The 13,087-nt window shown below is 53.2% G+C and overlaps 1 long non-coding RNA gene across 1 annotated transcript; it reads left to right on the top strand.

Annotated features, from left to right (window-relative positions):
- Window positions 1–1,158: 1,158 nt before the first annotated feature.
- LOC308182080 lies at window positions 1,159–12,852 on the top strand. The gene is made up of 2 exons (XR_013941661.1): window positions 1,159–3,981; window positions 5,086–12,852. It is a non-coding gene; the product is annotated as an uncharacterized lncRNA (long non-coding RNA).
- The last annotated feature ends 235 nt before the right edge of the window (window positions 12,853–13,087 follow it).

Raw genomic sequence — 13,087 nt, 5'->3', positions numbered from 1 at the left:
ACGAGGGAAAGTGCTTTCTGAAGCGAACACTAATGAAATCCTCTATTTCAGCTATGCATCATCACACGGCTCTTTTAATGTCACAGTTAGGGGAGATGATTAGATTCTGTGTTTGTTGGTGGTGCTCCTGTATTTTTCGACTCCCTCTGCCTGTGAAGCTGAGTTACCGTGGTTACCGTGGCCGGGGCTCTGAGCGGCAGAAAAATTAGAATCATTAAAAAAGAAAAAAAAAAAAAGAGAGAAAGCCTATTCAAAATGATCTGAAATAGCTCATTTCACAAATCAGCCGCTCACAACTTTTAAGGTCTAGGTCTTTAGAAAACCTCTTGTCAAGGTGTTATCCCAGCTCACCTCGAGGTGACTGGGGATTTCACCCAACACTGAAGCCACGGTGATGTTGTCAGCATGGGGCGAGTATTTGCCATGCAGGCTTTCTGATCGAGGATGCTTTTCAATCTCTTTTCACTTTTCCTTTTTTCTCTTTTAATCGATCTGCTTCCTAAGGGAAAGCGATTTCGTAGTGAATTTTGCAAAACCGAAACAAAAGGAAGGCAAACGTGTTTGGAGCCTTTCCAGCCTGCCCAGCCGAGCGGCGAGGAGCGCAGCTTGCGGCACGGCTCTGGCTCCCGAAATGCTCCCTGCCATCCCGGGCACATCCAGCCCCTTGGTCCCAGCTGTCTCCCTCACGGAGCAGGAGCGCTGCTGCCTCTCGCAAGCCGCGGCTTTAACCCTTCAAAACTCAGCTGCCCTTGTGCTGAGCAGTTTCATCAGCTTTGCAAAATCCCCCAGGGTTCCAGGGGGGGGATTTTGGGGTGATACGAGCAGTGTGGGCCAGGTTTTGACCCCGCAGCGTTGCTAAAGCCCAGTCACTTGGATGGGAAGCTGGCTGGGCATGGGGAAAAGCTGCCAGCCTGTTTGCTTCCAGATATCGGCCCCTCTCCAGCCAGCCCTTGAAGGAGCTGCTGCTTCTGCCAGGAGCAACTTGAGGGCAGAGCAACCCACTGGGGCCTGGATATCTCGCTCAGGCCGAGATAAGAGGTGTATGGGAGCAGGCAGGATGCGATTCCAGCCCGGCAGCTCAGGATGAAGCCAGGCCAGCCCGTGGGGCTGCGGCCCCATCCCTGCCATTGCCGTGGTTTCCCGGAGCATCATCGCACCGGTACGAAGCGTCGCTGCTCTGAGAGCTGGAGGAACGGGAGCTTCTCACTTGAGGAGTCCTGTGGGGATTTTTCTCCTGCTCTGTTAGGTAGCAAGGAAAAAAAAAAAAAGGCTTTTTTTTATTATTTTCTGCGACATCTGCAGTCATGAATTGGGCCTATAAAACACTGTGTAGGAGACTGTTCCTCCTTCACTTGATCTCCTTTCATTCCCAAGAACATTTTTCTCATCAAAGCTTGCAGATTTCAGACACGCCATAAGATATTTTTAATCATCTTCTGTCACGAAGTTTCCAAGTTAAAGGAGCCTGTGCCATGCAGAGAAAAGTCTATTTATTCTCCCTTGTTTAAAATACCCTGGCAGTCATTTTAATTACAATACCTTTTCCCTACCCCTCTTGGGATGTGCAAATGTATTTATACAATTTACAGTAGAAGTGGTTTCCTTCCCCCGTCCCCTCACGCCTTTCCCGTCACTTCCCTCTCTCCCCAATATGTGTAGCGTGCACAATTTCAAATATCACAACTTGGCAAATAAATATTACAAGATTCAATAAGGCAGAGCTGCATTTGCAAGTCTGAGGCTAATTTAATAAATGATGGCAGGAGCTTTAAAACATGTCTCCTATTTAAAGAGCACAACACCGATCTCTGGAAGGAACTGCGAAGTGGGCTAAATCTTTTAAAGGCTTTAAATGAATCCTTTTCGTCTAAAGCTTTGAAAATTAAAATCCTCCAGAGCTCGTTTTTGTTCAGCTTCGTCAGAGCAGACGTAAGCCAAGCCTGTGAATTACCCTGGGTGCACCGCCAGCCCTGGGCTCGGCGTGGGCCCCGAGGTGGCGTTTCCAGGTCCGCCCTTTGGAGGAGACAAGAAGGGGGAAAAAGAAGGAGAACATGGGTCGAAGAAAACGTAAAACCCATTTCTATTTAGAGCAGGATGTGTGTTGGCACAGGGGGCTGGTTTGGAGAAGCTGCTGTACGGCTGCGCTCCAGCAGCCGTGACCTTTGGTCCCAGTTTGTGCTGCGAACTGGGACCAGTTGTTGGGATAAGGAGGTCAAGGTGCGGTGGGACCCTATGCACGAGTCAGGGCTTCGCAATATCTCCCCAACAACACTTCCAAATCCCACAAACCACCGTCCGCACTGCCTTTATCTTTCATCTCCGGGAACTCTCACGCAGCTCTCGCAGCCCGGAGGATCGCAGTCCCCTGCCCTCCCTCCCTCCACCCCACCGTGCAGAAACGCGGCTTGAGAAGATTACGCCAAGCCTTTCTGCCTTTAAACTCCATTAAATCTACACGTCGGGGAGATGGCTTTGGCAGATTGGATTGGATTGGATTACGTCTCTTTGGATCCTTTGCTGGTGGGGTATTTCAAAGATCACCTTTAACCACAGCTTGCTTCTCTGCAAGTCTGAATTGCTCCGGTTAAAGTCGCAGCTTGGCTGAAGCAGAAGCAACTGGATGTCAGCAGCAGAGAAATAAATGCAAATATTTAACAGACTCTCTATTTTTCTATCTCTATTTGCTTGACGGTGACAAGTTGTACTGCGAATAGGGAAATGGAGGCACAGAGTGGTGTGATGCCTTGCAGGGAGTCCCTTAGGGTTAATGGGGGAGCAAAGGAGACCCCTGCTGCCTGCTCACAGCCTGGCCAGCTCCTGGTGCGGGTGCTCATGCTTGGGATGCAGCCCATGAAGGTCGGTGTCTCCAGATCACGCAGCACTGGGCCTGGGGGGATTAACCTCTCCCTGTTGACACCCCTGCTGGGGAGCCTCTTGCTCTGGTCTGGAGATGATTTGTCAGATTATTGCCCACTGCTGTGCAGGCAGGATCTTCCCTGGCAGCCTTACACCAGACACGGTCACCTCATTGAGCGAATTCACACGGAGAAGGGGCAGCACCACCGTGTGTGCACAGGAGGCCACCTGCGTTTTGAGGCTGGAAGCTCAGCTTTGCCAAACACCTGTTATTAGGGTGACTCTCCAAAAAACCTCGTGGGCCTCGACGGCTCTCCACCACCACAACAAGCCCGATGGAGCACCAACAGCCACAGCTTCACCCTCTCTTCCCCTGGTGAAGTCGGGTTATCCCCCCTTCCTCCCTCGCTGCTGGCAGAGACCCAAAACACGTCCCTCCGTGCCTGATTCCTAAACCAGACTCTTAGCCCGGCGGTGTGTAATTAAGTTGAAGCTCTGGCTTGAACAGTTGGAGCTTGGAGGAGGTAGCGGGGTGAAGGAGGACAGAAAATACACATAAATCCTTCCTCTGTGTGCTCTTATCCACAGTGACAGCTACAAAAAAGCCCTTTATGGCTTCAGTCACATCACATCTCAGCACGAAGCGTGCCACCACGGGGAGACCCACCAGGCGATCATCTGGAAATGGCAGCTCCTGTGAAATTTGCAGGGTGATGAACAAAAAGGAAGGGTGGAAAAGACCCAAAAGGCTGCGTGTGTGGCTGTTGTTATTTCTCTTGAAGTGAGAGGGGATCAGAGAGACCACGACAGCCTGTCCCGGATGGTGGTGGGGACACTGTGGAGCTCGGGAACAGGCACACGGCCCCATGGCATCGCCACAAAACAAACTTCAGATTCAGAGGGAAACCCTCACCAAACACCCCCCAATTTCCTATACACCAGGTGAAGGGGATGGAGGCCTCCAATGGAGCAGAGCCGCTTTTTTTGGTGCACCTGAGCCATTAATGCTGATGAACAACATCTGCTCCATGGTCTGTGGGGCTGGGGTGAAATTTGCAGGCACAAGCCGAGTGGGTGTTTGTTGAGAAGCTGAAGGAACCCTCCTGGGATGGCTCCTGACCAGAGGTGAGGAATGAGCCATTTGTTTGCTTCAGTTTGGAAGTTAGAGTGACGCTGCTGGGGAGAAATAATCGTTGAGAGGGCTCCCAAGGAAAAGCAAATCAAAGCGCGCTAAGTATCTGTCAGTAAAGAAGCTTTTGCATATCATTTTTTGAAATACAGCTCTTATTTTGAATTCCACTTAGTATATTTCAGCATGTAAAATAAGAAATAGGAGCCCAACAATGTGTGGTCTGGCTGGATGTCCAAGATGTTAACTGAATATTTTCCTGCCTTAAGGGTCAGGCAGGAACCAAAGCTTCAGCAGTTCTATCTGCATTTCTTAGGTATATGAATAAAATTAATGTTACTCAAAAGGATTGTAACAGCTTGTACTAAAACCAAGTTCCCTCACAGGGCTGTACTGATTTTGGTGGTGTTATTGGTGTGAGTGACCTGTAGTGCTGGTGAGGAGGGTGCAACCTGCTTGTTAATCGGGGGGTTGCAGGCTGCTTTGGTTAAGGGCTGCCCTTAATTCGCCCACAGCACTGGGGACCTGCTCCCCAGCCCTGGCCCTGCTCTGCAGGTTGTGGCAGGAAGGAATCCCCTCGGTAAGCACCCAGCCGTGGCTGGGGGAGGATGCTTTACAAAGCAATTTGGAGAAAGGCTCCTCAAAATGTCCGAGCCCCCGCCGTTATCGCCTTCTCGCTCCAGTCTGGTGGCCTCCTCCGCTCGCTGTACCTGCCGCTGCGGCTTTCTTGCCTCTCTAATCTGATTTAGATAACAACCCCACTCGGGGAAATTGGCGCAGGCAAGCGGCTGCGCCGCGTGCGTTGATTTGCCTGCTCCTGATCCGCTCGCCGATAGCAGGCGGGATGCGGAGCTCGGCTGCTGGTGGGAAGGGACGGATCCTCCTCTCCCACGTGTAACGAGGCAGCTCCGAGCTCTCCAAGGTGTTTTTGCAACACCCTGCACAGTGAAAGGGTGATCAGAGGCACCCCCTGCTCGCTGCGGCTCCGAGGGGTGGTGGCACCAGTTTGGTCCCCAAACAGGTTGCCTTGTCCCCCCCATCTGGAAGCTTTGTCAGGGCAGATTTGGGGACCTCACGCTGGCTGTGGGGTCTGTCCTCAGGTGTCAGACTCGCTGCGCAACCACAGAAGGGCTGCGGACCTTCTGCTTCCCCTGCTGCACGTGTTGCGTTCGGCACTGCGTGCTTTCCCGACAGGAAAGTCCCGGCCAGAAATAGAACAGCCTTTCCCCGAGCTCCCCTGCTTATGGGGCTGCCTCATCAATGCGGCATCAATCCCTGTGCGTCCAGAAGATCCCTGCAGAAATTCAGGCTTTTTTTGTCTTTTCCCCGCTCCGTCCTTTCACTCCTTTTCATAAAACCTGTCAGCACCAGCTTCGTGGGATGCCTGCATGCGACGGGAGCAAAGCCAAGACCACCAAACTCACTGCGTGTGGGCAGCGCATCCTGGCTCTGCTGCGGGATGCAGCTGTGGTTCTCCTGCTGCGGGGAGCAGCGCTCGGCCCCCAGCCCAGCCCTGGGGAAGGGGCAGCCCCTGGAGCACACGGTCCCTGCTAGCACTAAAGCAAAGAGCCTATTCGGCCCTGGGGACCTCGAGCGGAGAGATTAAAAGCCCAATCAGCCTCTTTTCATCTACTCCTCAATAAGTGCTGCGATGCTGTGCCCCAGCTGGTCAGCGCCGCGTCTCCTCCCAGCCCTCTCCCCTCCACCTCTTCCCCGTGCCCTGCGTGGGCTGTTGATATATTTTTATTGATCTCGCTTATGTAAAGCTCATCCCTGCCATTCACTCCTGAGTAATAACCAGGGCTCTTTGTTCCCCTGCACAATAGACCGTGCCTCGACAGCCCCAGGGAGCTCGGGAGGTGCTTTAAAAGGTTAATGTCTCTGTTAGATTACAAATCGCTCCAGAGCGGTCTGCTGTCACTCGCAGGAGGTCTGAAATAATCACCTGGATCCTTTAACTATTAACTGATCCTGAACGAGACGCGCTCCCAGCGATGGGAGATGCTGTGACTGTGCTGCTACCTCTGGCCATGCAGGGAACAAGCGTCCTACTCGCCCGAGCATCTCGGGGACAGAGGCTGGGCTGGGCTGGTTTCCCAGTGCTGGTTTCCCAGTGCTCTTCCCTTTGTCCCCAGACGCCTTGAGGCCGAGGGGACTCGAGGGCTTTGGGTGCTGGGTGACCCCGATGTGCTGCAGCACCCTGCCGTCACGCAGGGATGAGGAGCTGTGTGCTGTACAGCGGATGCAGCGCGTCTGATGTGCTGCGTGTCCATCTCCGTGCTTTGTGTCTCTTGTCCCCATATGTGACATTGCCACCCACTGTGGCCGTGCCCAGGTGTCTTTGATCTGGCTGTGACCTTTTGTGCAGTAAAGGGGCTTCCTTCTCCCACTGGCCAGGTCAGGGAGGGAGATGTGGGTCAGGAAATCAGCACCAAGACTGGGAGGAGGTGATGGAGATCCCAGCTGTGAATCCAAAAAATTATCACTGGAAGAATTAGAAAGAAAGAGAAATCCAACTCAAGACACAGCTCAGGATTTTTGCTCATTTGGGGGAACAGCGGACCTGGGCTCTAACCACACACAGAGGCAGACTCGCTCGCTGCTTTGCCTCCCTCCACTTTTCTCCCCAAGCCCCCCAGCCCGCTGGCTCGGCTTGGTGGGAGTGGGCTCGTTGGCGTTTCGTGCGGCCACGTTTTGTGCGTTGTGCTCTTGGTTGAGTCGAATCCTAATTCGGCTGTCTTTGGGGGACGGCAGACAGCTGCTTTAATGAGTTAACAGTAGGGTTTAAAATAACCAGCATCTGTTCTTTGTGCGAGCAGGGGCTCTCCCACCACAGCTCTGCCTTCCAAAAACAACCCTGCAGGGGAGGCGTGAGCTTGGGGCCACTCCGGCGCTGCCTCCGCACCGAGCGATGCCTCAGCCCTCGTGGGTTTGCTGCCTGGACGGGATGAGTTTCTCTTGGCAGCTCCTTCTGCAAGCATTGCCTGGAGAAATCCGTAGCTGGAGCGAAGGTATCGCTGCAGCAAGGGCTTTCGCAGGGGGTAGGGATCATCCCAGACCTCAGCGGTGCATCTGCGATCTCCTTGAGGGCACCTTTCTGGAAATGCGTACCTGTGGCTTGCTTTCCACCAGCGTTTTTGACCCCTCGGTCTGTAAGAGGCTTCCTGTGGATCTCTGGAGGTTTTTTGCCTTCCCAGCTCTGATCTGCAGGTTGTTTCATTCAGGGCGCATAAGACGGAGTTGCAGCAATGCCCACCTGCCCACCCAACAATTGCACAATCGTTAAAGAAGATTTCCTGCTGCAGCACAAATGTCTGTGGTGCTCCTGGTTCCCAAGACACCCCCGGGTCTTGCAGCCACACCAGATCTCATGGACCTTTTTGCGAGCCCAGTCTGGCACTGCCCAGAGGCCGGTTGTACCCGGCTCCTGCTGTCCTTCTGTTGGTTCTTGAAGCACCTTTCCCTGCCGAGATCAGCATCCTCCGCCCTGGGAGCAGACCCCAGAATTGCAGAATATCCCGAGTTGGAAGGAAGCTGCAAGGATCATTGAGTCCAAATCCTGGCTCCACACAGGACCACCTGAAAATCAGACTATGTCTGAGAGTGTTGTCCAAACACTTCTTGAACTCTGGCAGGCTTGGTGCCATGACCTCTGCTCTGGGGAGCCCATCCCAGTGCCCAACCGCAAGTGAGGCATCGGTAAGGTATCGGTGAGGATACTTTTCCTAAAAATCCTAAAAATTTCCTAAAATCCAACCAGAATGCAGATGCAAGGAGCAACCTGGAGGTGACCTTCATGCGTGCCTGGGATCCGTTTGCTTGGAGGTGAAAGCAAATGAGCAGCAGAGCTAACGGAGGGCTGGGTGCTGACAAGAATCTCCTCATCCTGGGATGGAGGCGGCTGCCCAGCACCCCAGCATCCGGGTGCGGAACCTTGGAGCCCGCCGCCTCCCACCCCCTCTCTTATTTATTGGGTGTGGGAGCCAGTGGATTTTTTTATTTTTTTTTTCCCAGATGCACCCAGCACAGCGGGCTCTGCACGACACCAAATTAATTAACGTTGGGCAGGCAGAATGCAATTAACTACCCTGGAGCCCGGCCAAGGCGGGGGGGAGCATTCCTTGCTCCTGCGAGAATGACCCGGGAGCTTTCCAGGGCAGGACCCTTGCGTTCGCTGTGCAACTCAAGGGCAGGAGGCTTTGGCTTGGGCACATCCTTCTCAAAAAGCCTCCTCCAACTCCCTTCGCTGCTCTGCACCCGCTCGCATCCCGCTCCGTGTGTGATCCCACCCGGCTGCTTCCTCCATCCATCCATCCATCCCGGGGAGGCGGCAGGCGGAGGGAGGCGGCGTTTGCAGGAGATTGCACCGCGGTTGGCAAAATCCTGGGTAGAAGTAATCAAGCGAGAGGCCGTGGTTGCATTTCAAGGACCAACTGGCTGGCTTTTATTTATTGCTGCCACTCACTGAGAAAATGGACTCGGGAGGAGATTCCTGGGCCGCGGCTGCTGCGCGAGACGGGCAGCTTCTGTTAAATAGAGCATCGCCTGACAGAACTGTGATTTAGCTGTGGCTATTTAAAGAGTTTTGGAGGCAGCCAATGCAGAGCATCTGCAGGCAAAATGGGCAGTCTTGGCAGTTCAGCTACTTTGAAAGTCAACTAAATTAAAAAAGAAGAAAAAAAAAAGCTTGTGCAGAAATGCACAGGAGTTGAGGAGGTGGCTGGGGATGGGAACTGGTGGGATAACAGTTGGGGGTCCAGCGCAGGGGCTGGCTGAACCCCACTCCCAAATTTCATGCAGCCCACGCAGAAACCTGTCCCTCCCCCTGTAGTCCCAACCCTACTGAGTGCTGGGTTTTGTTACCCATTGCTCACCTTGCTTGCATGTTCTCCTCTCCGACCCTTTGCACCTCTGGCTGCATGTGACAGCTTCACATTCGGGCCACGTGTGCTGAACCTGAACTCGTCCTGCTCCATTGAGGAGGATGGTTAGAGCCCAGATGGCTTTGAATAATGAGCAGGGGTATAAATCTGCATGGTGCTCGTGGTATTTACAAACTCGTAAAGCAGCCTTGGCAGGGCACCCTGGCCTCGCACTGTCGGTGGGAGCACCCCCCTTCCATGTGCCCCGCTGGCCAAGCAGAGTCTGGGGGTGAGCGGTGGGGATGCATCGTGTTGGACCTTAATTCCCAGCCTCGACAGACACCCTGATCCCCCCAGGAAAGGAAACCAAGGCTCCCCCTTACCTCTGCTCTCCTCTGTGCCTGGGTGCCTCGCTGGGCCGTCCCTGAGCCGTACCAGGTCGCATCGCAGTGCCTCTGCTCTACAGGCAGGTGGGTCCCCAGGAGCAGCCCTGTACTTCACCCATTACCTTCTGCCTCTAAAGGGCGGTTTAGAAGTGCAAGGATCAAGATTGAAATGTCAAGTACATTCTTCTTTGTTACGCCAGTTAAATGCTTTACTCTGCTGAGGCCAATGTGTCTCTCATCCTGGGCTTTGACTGCAAGCTCCTATGGTGCGAGGGGCCAGGCTTCTCCGTGCTTTAATGATAAATAAACTTGAGTACGCAGGAACAGCAGCCCTGCCTCCCCATCAGCCCAGGATCTGGCCCTGACATGCAGCTGGCCCTGACGTGCCCACCCGTTGTCACCTCCTTTGCTGGGTGCTGCCCAGCCATGACCTCCTGCAGCTCGGCCAGAAGTTCCTCTTCGGTGAGACCCTGTGGATAACAAGGGCTGGCCCTGATTTGAAGCATCCTTCCTCTGGGAGCATTCCCATCAAAGAAGCTACCGGCAAGGCAAGTAGGGCCAGAAGTCTCTGACCGGTGGCAGTTTATGTGCGTGTTCATCGGAGCCCTCCAGACAACTGCAGTGAACTTACAGGGATCTTTCCCTAAAATCCACCACTGTTTCCAACGTAAAAAAGAGCGTGTGTCTTCTGGGGTCAGCTTTCCCCAGAGGGAAGCATCCATGGAGCTCCTGTTCCCTCTCTGGCTGTGCCACCGAGCTCTGTACAGGGAGTACAAAGCTGCTGCAAATGGCAGGAGCGCCCCTGCTGCAGAGGCAGCACGACACAGGCACTGCTCAGCCTCCATGGCCCCGTCGGGACCCCTGGAAGGCCCTTGGGAGTGCAGCCACGCTGTGGGTTTGCCTTGGGATGCCGAAGCTCCCGCCTGCCGCCAGAGTGGGCTTTTTTACGTGCTGTTCTCCCCCCACATGACACAAGATTAATTACAGCCATAAAAACATTAGGAGCTTTCTAAATATTTTATGTGAATAAGCACACACAATATGAGGGTTTTACTCGTTACGTTTTTGTAAAGGACATTTTGTTTGTAAAAACTGGGAAACCTGACAGGTGATTTTATTTTTAGTGCTCCTGTCCGCTCTGAAGGACTCCGAACGCAAGGAGGAGACAAGGGCAGTAAAAACTCCTCTCAGAACTGGGAGCGGATACAAAGCTGATGAGGAGAGGATGAAAAGACGGCCGCAAATTTCAACCCCAAACCCAACCTCGTTGCCCACCGTTTGGAAACCACTTGCAGTGGAGGAGATTCGGCCCTGGCTGGGAGCACCGGTGGGGTGGAAGCAGCTCACAGGCGCGGCGGTCTCCGTACAAGTGCCGTCACTGCAGTTGTGGTTGTGGCACGGGCTCCCCACACCACGTACCAGCAGTGGTGGTTCATGCCAGCGATGCATTGCACTCGCTGCTCCCAGTTGGGCTGTGATCTGTACGTAGTGGAGGCTACACCAAAGGGTTGGCATTTAATCTGTATTCAGCTCATACAAGTTCAACAGGAGCCTGGTGGCTCACTGATTCTTTTACCCGTCTTCATTCCCAGTCACTGCTGGGCACCAGCAGCAAGAAGGTGCCAGTCTGGTTCTTCCTGGGGCGAGTTAGCAGCCAACTCATCTTGAAAACGATGGGATAGTTTCGGGGGGCTGTTTGCTTTTGCTGCTGCCACACTCCAGGCATCACCTGGCACAGGAAGGTTTTGCCAAGATTCCTGCGATTGCTCCACCCCAGCAAGGCACCTGGGGAAGCCTCAAAGCTTTCGTAAGCAGCCAGGGAAGGTTAGAGGATTTGGCTTGTCATCTCTGTGTTTGAAAGACCAGATCTTGCTCGCCATTATCCCAAGAGACAAGGCTGCTCAGGCGGTTCCTAAAGCAGGGTCTGGCCCACCCAGGTAGGGCTCGTTTGCCGCCTGGCTTTTTCGGGAGTCAGCCTACATCTTCCTCCCTGTCCCTGTCTGGCTGCAGTCCCAGGCGGAGCAGATCTGGAGATCTAGCAATTACAGCAGACAGCACTTCTTCCCTTGCCCTTCCTGACTATCTCGAGCAATCCCAGCAAGTCTTCCAATTTCCTGGTGTTACTGTGGCACTGCAAGGCAAGAAGCCATTAGCAACTGGGTCTCGATGTGTCTCATTCTCGGTTTAAATATTGAAGAGGCTTCGAAACACCTCTTCATCCTAGCAGTTGACCTGAAATGGTGTCTGTTGCGCCACGCAGCTGTTATTTTTTGGTGGGCTGTCATGGTTTCTGATTGCGGAGCAAGGAGATGCAGCGCTCCCGAGCCCTGACACACAGCAGGACTCAGAGTTGGTGCTGAATATTTCATGCAGACACATGCAGACAGAGGCACCAGTCTGTTTTCAATTCTGATTTTCTCTGCTTCTCTAGGTGCATAAATGATGCATATTGTTTAAGCTTCCCAGTTTCAGAGGGGGGAAGAGTGACAAACGCCTTTGCCGTTGGTCGCACGAGTTTTGGGTGAAGCAGACCTCGTGTTTTCAGCTGGCTGTACGATATTGTAAGCCAAGAAGTCTGCTGGTGGCTGAGCCCCATGTGGATGGAGACAGAGGGATGGGAGCTGGGGTGGCCCAGCACATAGGCAGGATTCAGCCCTCTCGAACAGGATCTAATACAGCTAACTACCTGTGTCCTCCTGCTAATTAGGTGGCTCTTTCAGCCTTTCCAAGGTTTTATCAGATCAAAACCGGTGCTGTTTTCACGGCGATCGAATGATGATCGAATGATCGATTCACGGCAAGATGAGGATGCTTTTCCAGCAGCCCCACTCTGCCTGGATGCAGGGTCCTGTTCTGAGCCAGCAGCTCCCATGCTTGTGCTTTTTGGGGGTGATAAGAAGCTAATTAGAGCCAAGCATATATGCCTTTGGACTAATTGTGGAATAATGCTGCTGGAGTGTAGAGCAGCTGTCAGGGAGAAGCGTTGGATGAAAGTTGATTTCATCCCCGGCACAAAGTGCATTGAGTGCTTCTCTTTCACTCCCAGGCATCCGAATGCGGCTCCTGGATGCTCTGTGCTCTCCCACCCGCACCTCTCCACTCCTTGCCTCTTTTCCCACGTTTCATTACCATTTCCCTGGGACAGGATCCTCTGCGTTCAACCACCTCCTACCGCCACCGTCATCCCACCTGGGCCATGGGTTGGGGTCAGCATCCATCCCTCCAGAAGCACCGCGACGCAGCTGCTTTCCTCCTGCCTCCCAGTGAAGCCTTGGCTACGGATGCTTAGAAAAGTTTCATCTCAATGAACACCTTTGGTGGCATTTTCAGCAGCTGGAAAACAGTGATGAGAGGAATTCCTGATGTTGTTATGGGCTGGCTTTTCTTTGTCAAGGCTCTCACCGCCCGCCTCATTTTCTCCTTAACAACTCTACCTGTGATTGACAGTACAGCGAAAGCTGTCATAAAATAAGACAGAAATTGGCTGTCAATTAGAGTTGTTCTTTAAAGGTCAAACAGAAATTAGAATGCGAACCCCAGGGGTATATTTTATAGCTGATCACTGATGGCAAAATACAGGATCTTGGCTGCACCGTGGCACAGCGGAGCCGTGAGTGAGGGCCGTATCCTGCCCGCAGGCAGGGGGCACATCCCAGCCCTCAGCTGCTTGCGATGTGCTGAATCTGGACAGCTGTGGTGCTGGGAAGGGGATGTTCCAGCCAAGCAGGAGCCAGAGGGGAAAATTTGGGTTCATTTGGTTGTTTCTGTAAATAGTCATCCACATCTCTCCGGATTTTACTTTGGGTAAATTAACAGAAAGTCATCGTCCCCCCCCCATTTTTTATTTTTTTATT

Source organism: Anser brachyrhynchus (genome assembly GCF_964034855.1).
Source record: "Anser brachyrhynchus genome assembly, chromosome: 23".
NCBI lineage: Eukaryota > Metazoa > Chordata > Aves > Anseriformes > Anatidae > Anser > Anser brachyrhynchus.
This window is presented reverse-complemented; position numbering and strand designations above follow the sequence as displayed.